General features: G+C 48.0%; 1 protein-coding gene across 1 annotated transcript in view; it reads right to left on the reverse strand.

Annotated features, from left to right (window-relative positions):
- The window catches only part of cacna2d2a (calcium channel, voltage-dependent, alpha 2/delta subunit 2a), a gene marked incomplete at its 5' end in the record, with an annotated part of 134713 nt that overhangs the window by 67498 nt on the left and 52240 nt on the right, over window positions 1-14975 (reverse strand). The gene's annotated exons all lie outside the window — the stretch shown is intronic.

Below are 14975 nucleotides of genomic sequence, written 5' to 3' on the forward strand. Positions count from 1 at the left end.
GTATATTTTATTGTGTGCTGTACTTTCCCTTCGTTTTAATTGCACGTACAGAAGACAAGACATAAATTCTTCCTGCTGTGTTGAGATGGCATGTTTCGATTTTTATCGGTGTTTTATGAAATAGTTAATAAGTGTGCGTGCATGCGCGCGTTTCTGTTTCAAACTCTTGCTTCCTCTCTCTTGCGGGCTAACCTCAGTATTTAGGTTTCCCAGGGCCTCTAGGGGGCAATGTGGTTCCCATCCCAGAATACTCTGTCAAGCTGAAAAGTCCCAGGGCTCCAAAATTACAAACCCTATTTAGACTCTCGCTAAAAGGGCATTCAGTTCTGGAGCCACATTTTAAGAAGTAGTCCCCGAGCAGGGTTTTTTTTTAATGTTTTTATTTTTTTTATTATTATTATTAATATTATCTCCAACCAGACAGGCAATGCAAAAACTCCCATTAAAGTGAGAAGTGTCCTATTTCTTTCTTCAACAGCCCCCGTCCTCCTTGTCTCAGCCCCATTCACAGCGAACAGAGAGAATCAGGCTCTGCTTCCGCCACCAGAGAATACTGACCCAGCGTGTGCGTACGAGCGTCAGCGGGCGTCCTTCAGGGACGTGAGCAGGGGATGTGGATTCAAAAAACGTGGCCGTAATGTGACATCGCGAAACCTCATTTGTTGAAGCGCGGCGGCGGAAAGCCGGATCATCTGCGAGTCCTCCGCGCCCGCCGTGGTTTTGTGTTTTGTGTGTAACAGCTGAATGAGCCTTAAATAACAACGATTAAAAAAAAAGATTCCATTCATTTCCTCATGAAATAGTGGACCACTCAAACAATGAAACAAGGAACTAATTAGTCTATTGAAATGATTGCCACAGAGTTTATTAAAAAAGACAGTAATTGTGTGGCATTTGTTAGAGAGGGTCAGCCCTACTAAAGGGCAGAAGCAAGTGGTAATCTCTTGGTAAGGCTATTAAGGCAACAACATTTTTCAATTAAGGAAAAACATGGGGCGGCCGGACGACAGTGTAGGCTGCATTGGCCATTTCTGAATTTGCCAGAGAAATACACAGTGTGTTTTCATACCGGAGACAGGTTTCACCGTCTCCGGCGTCCGTGTCCACGTCGATGATTTTAATTTTTTTTTTTTGTGGCTGCGACCTATTCCCAAGGTCACCGAAGGAGATGGTCTTGACGATGTCAACGTTCCCATATTCTGCGAATGCAGTGCTCTGCATCTGCAGAATATGTTTTGTTTTTTGGGGGGCACTGTCATGATACATCTTCTCGGGATTTTATCTGTCAGTAAGAATCTCTTTCTTTGCCCCTCCAAAATAAAATCCATTTTCTTCTGCGCAGTCCACACATCATTTGCTCAGTTATCGGTCAGCGAGGCTGCCACTCCCTCAATATTCCAGGAGGGCCACCATTTCTCTGGGCTCCTATCTTGTGTCCAATAGCCTAATGCGGTCCCCCTGCTCCGAAAAACAGCCATGTGTCTTCATGTGTCTTCGCGTTCCACTGTGTGGGCTCAGATGGATGGGCAACGCACACAGCCCATGAATCAGAGTGAGAGATGTGGGAAGGAGGGGGGTAGGAATATATCATCTATGCTGGTGGCTGGGGTCCAAGCAGCTTAGAGGACTGGATGAGCGCGGCGAGATCAGCGCCGTACAGCGCAGATAAGCCCGGCGCAGGCCCACACAACACACCGAAAACAACAACGCAATATAGAGGGCCGGAGAAAGCGGTGCCGTCTCGTACACCGGCGCGGTACCGGAACACGGTAGACCCCCCCCCCCCCCGACACAAATCACACCCTTTGTCAGGCCGTTTATCACTGAGCCTGCAGGCAAGGTCAAGAACCATAAACACAACCCTGCAATTGATAGTAACACATTGTCTGTAATTGATGCACCTGAAACATGGGCTGTTATTGTTGAACGTCACAGAGGATAGAGTCCGTCTTGTGTGCAAACACAATTCATGACGGAACGGTCGAAAGTAAACTAGGAAAACCGCTTTGAAGAAGACAGCTGCCAATGACAAGCTCTGCTCGCTCATGGTGAATCTATGGAAGACGGGTGGGGCCGGGTGTGGGGCGGCTGGGGGGGGGGGGGGGGGTGGACAACATGTGAAAGGCTCTACGTGAGGCGATTAGGATCTTTAATATTCATAACGGTTCCATTTGCAGTGTTCCAGAGGGGAGGAGTTTAAGCACTCAAAGTCATGTTATTTCTAGGGGAATGACAGCACGCCAGGGATGGACTGCGTCACGCTGTGGTGAGCGCCAACTCGACACCAGGCTGCTCCTGTGATTGCTGCAGCCTGTTCGGGGGCCTCATCCACTGAGCTTTAACTTAAAGGGCACTCGACAGATCACACTGTCGTCTCTTTGATCTAGAAGTACTCTCAACGCTGTGCGTGTGTGTGTGTGTGTGTGTGTGAGAGAGAGAGAGAGAGAGAGAGAGAGAGAGAGAGAGGGAGTGTGTGTGTGTGTGTGCGTGTGTGTGCAGAAAACACTCTTGAGCAAACACAACATGGCCGGTACATGTGATTGCAGCCTCGAATTGAGCCACTCCACCTTTTTCTTAAACAACCCCTCAGTTCACTTTGTGGGAGAGCTGAAGTCACCTTGGGAGACCTTCAAACTATCAAATGGTTTTTCTGAAGTCACTTTACTTTACACTACGACTCAACCAAGGCGGTGAGGGAAGACAGCCAGCAAATTGTTTGGTGTTTTGAGCAGTGACGATCAGAACACTGAGCCACAAAGCTTTTCACATTTTTTTTTATTGGTACTTCCCACACGGTTGATTCAGAGAACAATAAACCAGAGCTTTACAATACAAAGTATAAATATATATATACTGTATACTCTCTCTCTCTCTCTCTCTTTATATATATATATATATATATTACGCTCTGTCTCTCTCTCTTTAAAGAGAGAGAGAGAGAGAGAGAGAGAGAGAGAGAGAGAGCACTAGGGTTGGGTGATGTCTTGCTATAATCTTGATATCGTGGTATGAGTATAGATATCATATTGTGGTTTATTGATTTTCATTATCGTAACAGGGTTGTGATATAGTGAAACGTTGTCTATAAGGCTGCATCAGGGTATAGTGCTGCATTTTTTCTGAACCCCACAGACTCTTCTAGCTCTTCCAATCATTGTCTGTCTGCTTGGTTATGATATCCACATTACGGATGACGTTTCCCGAGTATTTCTTGTGTGTAATTATCCTACGAAAGCATCAATAGTCATCCTGCCAAAAAAATCAAAATGGTCAAAAAATATTGATTTTTATCAATATCACCCAACTATGACAGTGTATTAGGGACATTTTGAGGAAAAAAAGTGGATATTAATACAGAGTGACATAATAACTGGTTGTTAGGGGTCGGTGCCACATTCCCTCTGACTGCACAGATGTGCACAATATATATATTTCATTGATTAATTTTTTGATTTGCACCGTTCTGTCAAATTCCAGTCATTTTAAGCCCGCCTTTCCCCCAGGCCAGGTGATAAATAAAGTATGAACATTTGCAACATATTTGTCGAAGTGACATCGAAACGTGTGCTTTGTGCGACGACCTCAAGGCAACAAGGCAGTGCAGAAGGAGACAGTGTCATTCGGCCGTTTGTCCTCTAGAGGGCAGTGTTCCGAGGAAGGCCGAGCAGCAGCAGCAGCAGCAGCAGCAGCAGCAGCAGCAGCAGCAGCAGCAGCAGCAGCAGCAGCAGCAGCAGCAGCAGCAGCAGCAGCAGCAGCAGCAGCAGCAGCAGCAGCAGCAGCAGCAGCAGCAGCAGCAGCAGCAGCAGCAGTGGAGCCTGAGACAGAGCGGTCTGCTTTAAGCTCTTCATTCTGTCTCTGCCGCTCCCCGGGATTAGGGCCAATCACAGAAATCACTGAGTCAGAACCAGCCCACAATAACAGATGGAGGGACTTTCCACTCAAGAATTTTAAAGCATCTCAGGAAAATTCCCTTCACTTCAGCCGCCCCCCCCCCCCTCCGCCCCCGCCATACCACCGCCACCACCTTATGTCTCTCACCTTCCTTTTTATTTCTTTTTCTTTTTTTAATATCGCTGTTCTCTCTTCCCTCAACCCTTTTATCCTGTCATCACAACGCCATACTCCATTTCTTTCCATCTGTCTCAATTTATTGCACTCAGACTTTCTCCCTCCTTTAAATGCATTATCATTCTGCTGCTTTAGCCACAAACCAAGCTTAAATCAGAGTAATTGACTTCAGCGTGATGATCATGGGATGAGAATGGAGCAGGCTCGTACTGTAGCCTGTAAACGCGAGCTTAGGATGGAGCTGTTTATTACATAATCGCCTGTTGGCAATTATTTGCGCTGATTTTTTGACCTAATTTTGTGAAAATCTGATTCCACAGTCATGTGTTTGCGTCTGAGTTGATGTGGAATTCTAAGCAGATGCTAAACATCTCAGAACAAATGTAAAAAGGGGAATTAGGAGTGTTTGAATCTGTTGGTTTAGGGCGAAGGCAATGTTTCAATGTTCAATGTCAACACAAGGCTCCTCCCCATAAGGTGGATGTGTAAAATTGCATTATTATAAGCTTGTACTAACCCTAGGTCTCGATTCATCCCACTCAAAGCTACGTAAGTCCTGGTAAACGTGTGACTTAGCTCCTGTTGAGCGGGCCAAGGTCAGCTACAGGAAGAAGGCCGTGGATCTGGTGGCCGTCCAGCATTCCCATCCGAGCCAGGGCGGAGGCTCGCCGACGCCGACCCGGGCCTCGCTCTCGGTTGAAGGGTGATCTTGCCGTTTACCGCAGCAGCAGCAGCAGCAGCAGCCGCCGATAGTGAACGCAGACCCCCGAAAAAAAACGGCATCCCTCCCGCCGCGGCGGCCACATGTTGCTCAGCGGTCCGAACAGAGTGTCCTCTCCTCCGCGCGGCCAAACAATGCATACGTTCACAATGAGGGGAAATTAATGAGCGTTAATTCTGCGTCCCGGGCTAGTATTGCGCTGCCAAGCGGGTTTGGTTTTCCTTATTAGAAAATGTGTCTAAGAGGAAAATCATGGATGGGTAAGAGACCTCGGCTTTGTTCTGTGATCCACAGTGCCCCATGGTGAGCCCCTTTTCAGTGTGTGTGTGTGTGTGTGTGTGTGTGTGCGTGTCAAGCTATTGTGGCGTAGGCTGAGATAATCCCTACTTTGCCAATCCCACCCCCCCCCCCCTTCCACCACCCCCACCCCACACCCCTACATCCCTACCCCCAGCACTCGCAGTGGAAATGTTGGAAATGAAAACTCTGTCTTCTGTCTTCTGCAGTTCCCCACTCATCACGCGGCGCTTCACACCAGATCTGGACGACGCCCGCTGCCACCGCCGACTCAGAGCAACAACAGCAGCTCCAGCGCTCTCCAAAGTCAAACAACAGCTTTCTATACGGTGCTACGTATGCACGCAGAAATCCCCGATTTGTCTATAAAAGACTGCCAGCATTGTGCCGAGGCGTTCGGCGTGGGGCTCAGTGCAACAAAAAGGCAGCTGTCTTTGCTCCGGAACAAAAACGTGGCCCCCGGCGGCAGAATACTGTAACTCTATTATAATTTTTTTTTTTTTTTTTTTTAGAAGTCCGTATTACAATGAAAATAATTGACCTTGACGTCTTTGACTTCTAATCGGTCCGCCCTTGTCATTATGCACTTGCGTGAGTAGCCAATCTGCTGTTTTACCTCCTGCTGAAGTTTCTGCATGGAAATGGTTTTAATCCCCCCTCTTAACCGGGAAACACTTTAATTCTTTTTTCCCCCCCAATTTTAGATGCATGGCTCATAATAACATTCATCTTTCTCATTAAACCGCACCAGCCGCTGAACCACAGAGCCAAGCTAAGTGGCAGAATCATCGCCGAGCAGTCCTCTAAGACAGGGCTATTGTCCTCCTCATTATCATACGCTGGAGCCGCTACTGCTGCAAATTCAATTAAACCTCCTTTGGGGTAAATGCTAAAAACAACTCTGTCAAAAGGAACAGCACTGTGTGTCTGTGGTACCAGCACCCCCCCCCCCCCCCCCCCCCCCCCACACACACACACACTTCACGGTGCACGCGAGTATGAACGAAGAACATTTCGCGGATCATTCAGAGGTTCTTGCGGCGTATGTTACACAGTTTGCTGCAGCGATAAGTCGCCCGAAAAAATGCGGCACGCCGATGTCACACGAGGCTAAAGTGCCAAGTGATCCGACAAAGCGGAGCGTTGCACCGAGCGGCCCGGCAGAGGGCTGGGGGGGTGGGGTAGGGTGGGGATCAGCTCAGTGACACGTGTGTGGCTGGCTGGTCCGTCTCACTCTCCATTATTTGACAGATACTAACAGACATGCCCAAACTGCTGCCCGGCCTTCCCCGCTGTCACTGGCATCAACCAGGCAAGGAGGCAAGGAAGAGAAGAAGAGAGAGAGAGAGAGAGAGAGAGAGAGAGAGAAAGAGACGGGCGTCTTTAAAAAAAAAAGAACAAAAAAATTCTTTCCACAAAACCGCCGGCGAGCCCCTCAACCTTGGAGGTGAGTGAAAAGGAGGAAAAACAAACGGTGTTTAAACAGAAAGAGAGCGATCCGCTTCCACTCAACACCGTTGTCAGCGGCAGTTTACGAGCGGGCCGGACAAGAAAGCTCTGGACCCGAGAGGTGCCGACGAAACAAAACGCGGCGGGTCACGCGGCAGACGTCTCGCCGATCATAACTGGAACCCTCATTGCTCGCCGAAACGCAAAAACAACAGGACGGGAAAAGGGCGGGGAGAAGGAGGCTCGGTGTCTGCTCACTTCTTCTTTTCCATTTTCAGCACTCTCTCTCTCTCTCTCTCTCTTTCCTCCGTCCTCTCACACCTCAGCAGCTCGCTCCGAAAACACTGAGGCGCAAAGATGCTGGACTGATTGGGATTCTATACGCTCGTATGTACGCACGCACGTTCGAAGAGTGATGAACATCCCTCATTTACATAGTGACTGTGACTGCATTAGCGTGTGCACAAACATTTGCGCGCACACACACACACACACATTTGCACACACACACACACACACACATGCACGCACGCACGCACACACACACACACACAATCTGACACGCCATGTCAATCATTAGTTACGTATTACATGCCCTCGCCCAACACACACACACACACACACACACACACACACACACACACACACACACACACACACACACACACACACACACACACACACACTCTTCACACAGATTTGCATATATACATGGCGTACAGTTTATAATCAGCTGAAAAGAGCACTCACTAATCAACATGCAATCAATTACCCACACGTCAATGTGTCCTTAAGACATTTCATTAGTGACACTCAGGGAAAAGGGACAGGCCACGGCGGCCTCGCCGACGCAGAAAAAACATCTCAAACGGCAGAGAAAACGTTCACTTTCTGAACACTCTTTCAGAGATAAGACTAAAATCCCCGTCCGATTTCATTCCCTCGAGACAAACAAAGGAAAAAAAAAAAAAAAACAAAGTAAAGATTTTATCCTTTTTGCCAAGAGACACGCTGCCTGGAAAAATACCATTTTTAATCTCGTTCCATCAATCATTTTGGAGGCATAAGGTGACACCGTTTTTAAATGGCTGAATAACATTTAGAAAAGAAAGCCCCTCATGTTGGCACAGTTAGGATACTAGAATGAAGAAGGCAGACTTGAAGAGGGTGATGAGAAAAGAGAAAGTAGAAGAAGAAATGAGAAAAAAGGGAGAAGAAAAAAGGTGGTGGCAAAGCAGCGGATAGAAGGCAGGAGGTGGGCTCGGCGGGCGTGTTTTTCCTCTTTATCTCAGTCCATCAGCTTAGCATCCCCCCGCCTTTCACCCCGCCCGCAATGTCACCCGCTCAAGGGCAAAGGAAAGGGATTTTTTTTATTATTATTATTTTTTTTTTTACTCGCTTCTATTTCGCCTTTACCTCATTCTGCGTTACTTCGGATGTAGGTAGAAAAATAAAAAAAAACGGAACGCTTCTCCATTAAACCTAAAGGTCATCACGGGGAGCTACAGAGGAGATAATTTGGTGATGTCGTGTTGTAAATCATATTTCATTCCAGCATTCTGCGACGCAGGTGTGTGATGTGTAACAATAACGCCGTGTAAGGCACCGCTGACCGCTGACAGCTGCCGCTGTTTGACAAAGTGTATCAGTGACAGTGTTTGGCCGGGCAATTGAGATTTACACACACGCAAACATGAGCACACGAGCAAATCTGAACACACACAAGCGCGCGCGGACACACACACACACACACACACACACACACACACACACACACACACACACACACACACACACACACCCGCTATCATCCAGCAGTCGTAGAAAAAGGAACACGCAGACACGGCCGCCTCGCAAAGCAATTACAGCAGATTGAAACCAAATTAAATTTGAAGCCTTGAGCAACGCCGGCAAATGAACGTCTCCAGCAGATATGACATGGGAAGAAGGGGAGCGCCGCGCGGGCCGAGGGTGGAGGAGACGGCGGAGGGGAACATCAGGTGTGTCGCGGGGCTGCGGGGGAGCAGGCGCAAGGCGGGACAGACGGCGGGGGTTCAGTCGCGCGTCAGAACCGAAGCCGGGCGGCCTCAGTGTCGCTGCATCCATTAAACACAGCTCCAACCCCGGTGTAACGTATTAGCGGAGGACCAATTATTGAGGCAAATAGAAATGGGGGAGGAAAAAAAAAGTGAAATAAAAATGGAAAAATGAATTTCCCAGTAAAATGTTTCCCTTCTGATGGTGAGTGTTGTCGCGCAGATAAAGCACCGTGTGCAGCCCGTCTACCAGGCACCAGCCATGTGAGCGTTGTAGGCATACAGATGAGCCGGTCCTCCCTGAGATATCGTTTCTCCATTTTCATTATTCTTGTCCAAGAAATGACAGGATTAGATGTGGCGGCTTTTAAACATCTGATGTTATCGCCCCTTTTCTGGGTGAACAATTAATCCCTCTTACTTTCCATCTCCTCGTCACCCCTCTATTCCCATCCAGGCTTTGTCTCTCCTCCACTCGCCTCTCCCTTTCTTCTTCTTCCTCCTCCTCCTCTTCTTCTTCTTCCTCCTCCTCTTCCCCCATCCCTACGGTCTACCTCTCCCAGAGGAGATAGTTTTAAGTTGAGAGAAATGGAGCTGAGCGCAATGGCATTTAAGCACCTATACCGTGACGATATATGAAAGTACACCGTGATGGGATTTCTGTAATCTGTCATTATACTTACTGTGTGTGCTTATGTACGTGAGCGCACACACACACACAGACACAGACACAGACACACACACACACACACACACACACACACACACACACACACACACACACACACACACACACACACACACACACACACACACACACACACAGACAGAGAGACAGACAGACAGACAGACACACACACAGACACACACACACGCACACACACACACACACACACACAAACACACACACACCACATCCTTTTTTTCCCTCTAATAACCAGGCAATTACCTACAGGCCTGCCTCGTGACGCACGCTCTCCAGCAGCCTCCTCCACTGCCCTCTGAGGAGCAGCGGCTGACACTATATATTCAATCAGGAGACGCATTCGAGCACTGACACACTGATAAATGATAAATGTTTTTCCACCGACAGGATTATTGACGACCCCGCCACTTTGCATTTGCCCAGTTCACTGTCAACAGGCAGAAAATCATCCGTTCTGTTATCGCCAACTCTAGTGCAGATAGTACTGACCCCTGAGTTCCCTTATTTGGCTTCTACATCATAAAGACAATGAAATCCTGAAATCATGCATATACTGTATTTGATTTGATTAACCGTTCAGGAATCACGGCACTTATATATACTCAAAACCGCCTTTGATTTTATTTAATTACTCCTCATTAAAATGAGGTTTGACTACCACATTGTGATTATCTGGTTCTCCTCTTTAGCCTTGGAGTAAATAACGTGGGACCAATTACATTTGCCATGGATCTATAGCCCGATTGCCTACAACACATCTACACATTGGGGCAATTTTTTAACTGAAACACATTTCAATGAGCCGAGTGTCTGCAGCATCCGTGTGGAGACCTGGAAACAGAAGATTCGGTACCCACGGCGCAGGCTGTGATATGTCATGGGAGGAAGAATAATTGGTCTAATGTGGTCTGACCAGGAAAACAAAGCAGTGCTCAGGATAAATGGAAGAGACAAGAGGTAGAGCCCAGGGCATACGAGGCCTTCACCAAGTCTAATCACCTTAACAAGGGCGGAAATACACACAATCAAGACGGCGGGAAATTAAAATTAAATAATCAGTTTTAAACACACTGTCACACACAAGTACACACGCAAACAGACACACGCACACACACACACACACACACACACACCAAAAGCAATGTTGAAGGAATGGAATACAATCATCTTAAATACATGGGTTGAGGGAAAACACGCGCATTCAAATCACGAAAAATCTTTGAACAAAGTACATAGTCCTATATCATGTCGGTCAAAAGATTATACATTGCGAGCCATTTTCAAAAATATGCATTTACCAGGCGGCGTTTTCAAATTCACACCGGAGCTTTTATCTGTCATCATAGTCAAAATTTCCCATGGTTCACACAGCGAAAGCAGAAGGGCAATAAAGGAAAGATAGATGAGGAGTCATGGAGAATGGAATCACTGCAGGGGAGGAAGAGAGGGAGAGAGAGAGAGAGAGAGAGAGAGAGAGAGAGAGAGAGAGAGAGAGAGAGAGAAACAGAGATAGAGCGTAAAACTGGACGGCAGAAGGGAAAGAGACAGAGAGGGCTGGAATGCGGGCAGACGAAGGAAACGGGGGAAGACGAGAAGAAGAGAGTGAAAGGGGGAAAAAAGAAAAAGGAGCAGGAGAAACTTAGCGGCGGCCTAACCTTGACAGAGAGCATCTTCTGACAAGCATCTGCCTCCTGTAATAATTTAGAAATAATCTCCATCCACAAAGGCCCAGCAGTCTGGCGGAGTAAATGCTCTCCGCCTGATCGATCACTCCGATTTATCCAGCTGCTGCTCACGGTGTGCGCGGGCCCAAAATCGATCTCACCGTGCACGCACGCACGCACGCACGCACGCACGGACACACGCACGCGCACACACACACCCTTTCTCTTCAACACAGAGCGAAATGATAGAGTGAGTTGGAAGATGAATGAGTGAGAGGGATGGAGATGGAGGTTATGATGTGAGAGACAAAATGGGGAAAAAGAGAAGAGCTGCAGAAAAACTTTGGAGAAATAGATGCAAAAGTGAAAAATGATATATATATTTTTTTTATCTTTTGTAAAATTATAGGAGGTCCAGGGGCCGCCCAAAACCCGGGACAGGGGACTAATCTGGACAAGCACACAAAGGCACAACCCATCAACACACCCACTTACTACACAGCATTGTGACAGCCTTAACCGCCACTGTGCAATCGGCCTGCAGCAATTAATTGACTTTTAAATAGTCTGCCATTAACACCAATTTAAATGAATAGACGTACTCCTCCGCCTTCGCTGAGCATACTTCGCCCTGGCTCATTTTCTAGAGCCTGCTTAGCGAGAAATCGAAAACAGGGATATTTTCATGACAAGCAAGACAAAGCAGTATAACCGTATATAAATATATATATAACGCTATACAATTGTGTACATTCACATAACCTGAATGCATGCATAGAGCTTTCTAAGAAAGGGACTGCATTTATACAGTGTTTTTCTAGTCCTGCGACTACTCAAAGCGCTTTACAGTGCGTGCCTCACACTCACACACACATCTGCGGGCAGCTTTGCAAGGTGCACACCTGCCCATCGAGAGCGGTTGGGGGTTTAGTGCCTTGTTTCGAGGACACTTTGACATGCTACCAAGGAGGGGCTGGGGATCGACCCAGGAATCCTCTGATTACCAGACGACCCGCTCTGCCCCCTGAGCCGCCGGCGGCCTGTGACTATAGAAGATAAGTCATTTGAATGACGGTTGCAAAGAATAAAATAAACACAACGTGGTTAAAATATGAGGATCGATAGCGAAGGCGAAACAGTGAGTCGGGGGGAAGAGAAGTTCAAAGAAGGGAGAGACTTATTCTGATAAGCTGAACCTAAGCTTGTAAGTTTGTAATCAATGATAAGGATTAATGTGTATCAAAGACGGAGGGGAAAAAAAAAAAAAAAAAACAGAGCCGAGTCGCTTTTATCTGGACTCGCTAAGATTACCAGAGCAAAGGATGGGACAAGAGAGAGAGAGAGAGAGAGAGAGAGAGAGAGAGAGAGGGAGAAAGAAAGAGAGAGAGAGAAGGAAGGTGCAGTCAGTGTAAGAACTGTAATGATAGAGGTGGTTTTACAAGGTGAATATTTCAAAAGTCTCCTATGGTCTTACCTTTGACCGCACACACACACACACACACACGCACGCACACACACGCGCACGCACGCACACACGCACACACACGCACACACACACACACACACACACACACACACACACACACACACACACACACACTTCTGTCTCCATTCTCCAGTTCCTCTTGTTGGCCCTACCCCTCTGTTAGGCACCCTCTCGAGTAGGGTAGGGTGTCCTGTATATTTTGGGGATCGAGGGGTAGTGGTCATCCTGCCTTCCAAATGGCCCTCAAAATGGAGCGTTCAGATGCAGACTCCAAACTGATTGGTAGAAGAAGATTCCCTTTCGAACTGAGGCAGCGTATTTAAAAATTGTAAAATCCGTATATTCCGTTGGAATATCATGTGACTAGATCCTTGTAACATCAGAAAATCCACTGTTTGCGACGTCAATAGAACTCTGTGTAAGCGGCAGATTTGCGAGCGACAGCGCAGCTGCTTCTGTGCCCCGTGTATGAAGCCTGAAAAATAATCCGGCTGCAAATCAAACGTAACACCATACCTGGCGCCGGCGTCGTGGAAACCTCTGTCCGGAATGGAATGCCGAGAGCCTCGTTGCCGGTGTGTGACGTGCATGCCATCGTCGGCTACAGCCCCTTTCAGCCCCTACCCCCGTTCTGAAGGACCACTACTCACTCAAATACAACTAGTCCTGTTCTCCTGCTCAGTGTTTCTCATATATAAACACAACACTTCTATTATATAGTAATGATTTGCTTGATTCATGAACAACCCCTACGTTAGTCGATGGAGTCGCTCGCCAGAAAAAGGTCCCTTAAATGACCGGCGTGTCTCCCACGCTCCTCCACTCGACCTGTTGGGGCGGTGAGAGAATTGGCTGCCAATCACGGCGACTATAATTTAATTCCATCATGACGGGCGCCGGGAGACTGACAGAGTTCTGACGTGCTGTCAAAACTCAACGCAGCAGGGCTGAAACAAAAACAAGAGCAGGGGCAGAGAAAAGGTGGAACACGGTTCTCACCGCCTCGCAGTCAAGCACATTGAGTCCGGTTCGCGTCTACGGTAGGATGAACTGTTATGACATCATCCTGATCACCACACCACATTAACCCATTAACACCACACACCCACCCAAGCCCCCGAAACACAAGCAAACAACACCGTAGCACACATACACACGTGACACCGTGCGAGCAGGGTGGTCCCAAACAAACCCATCCATGTATGTATATTATTTCCTTTTTATGTAACCACTGGATGCATTGCTGTGCCAGAGCTGATATGAGAGGACGCAACAAGCATGGGCTGAATGTGAACAGCATCTACTTAAGAAACAAACAAAGAAGAAGCAAAGTGACAGTCCACTGCAAACTAATGCAAACTTGGGAGAAACGGAATGGAGAGGATAATTCAATCTGGAGGAACCTCCCTAAGTCAGCCAAGGAGAGTGTGCGTGTGTGTAAGCGTGCGTGTGTGTAAGCGTGCGTGTGTGCGCGCGCGCGCGTGTGTGTGTGTGTGTGTGTGTGTGTGTGTGTGTTTGCACGCGCGTACGTGTTTATGTGCGTGTGCGTGTGCATGTGTGTGTTTGCTGGGATGACAGGGATAAGGAACAGGGTGGGTGAGGTTCTCCATGGGCAGAGCTGGGGTGGCAGGCAGGCGGCCAGATAAGCTGAGTCCGGGCAAAGATTAACTGCTTTCTCTGATGGAAAAGCAAAATAAAAGCAAGCCGACCTCTGCTTCCCCTGGCCTCCCCACGTGAGTGTCTTTGCGGCGCGGGGACGGGTCGCAGGGATTGTGTACATTAACCTTGACGAGAATTCATAAATAGGTCAACGCCAGCGCGGGCACAATAAGCTGGTGTCACTCCTCCTGTGAGAAATAGGAGTCGCCTGACCTCTCATATCCCTTCGGGCTCCCGTCTTTTTCGTCTCCCGGACCCGGGTTAAACTTTGCTTTCCCCAAACTCCGACATCGCAGAATTAGACAATGGTCTCGGACGGCGCGCCGCGAACACAAAGCCTCTTTGAGCGTCGATTCCAGTTGCCGCCCCCCAGAAGCGGAGCGCGGGGGCCGTTTTTATCAGCGAGGCCCAGTTGTTCCCGGTGAAACACAGCCCGTTCTGCGCGAGGCACCACGGTCCATCAGAGATAATCTCTTCTGTTTAAGGTGGGGTCACTGCAGCGCGGTGAGGTTGCGTGGCGCTCTCTTTTTGACACGGGCCCAAAAAGCTCCCCTATTAGGGAGGTTCTCAGCCACGCTTCCGCCCTCACCGTCCTGGTACCTGCTTCTTTTCCATTAAAGCTGGGTTAAGCGATATTTCTGCTCGTAAAATGTGATCAGAAGACTTACCGTAGGTATTTAGCCATTATTCTTCAGTTGCTAAATCACGATCACCGGCAGCTCAGAACCCCACGGCCCTGCTCCCTGTTTAGCTCAAAATGGTGTAAAGTCCGTGCACGAGTAAAAGAGTGGCTGGTGAAGAGCCTCTAACATCTAATACAGCACACTAACTATTTCTCAGCCATCGTAGGTCGACATCAACTCATCTGTTGGAAGACGGATCACCCTGA

The sequence above is a fragment of the Zeus faber genome (assembly GCF_960531495.2).
Source record: "Zeus faber genome assembly, chromosome: 5".
NCBI classification, from domain to species: domain Eukaryota; kingdom Metazoa; phylum Chordata; class Actinopteri; order Zeiformes; family Zeidae; genus Zeus; species Zeus faber.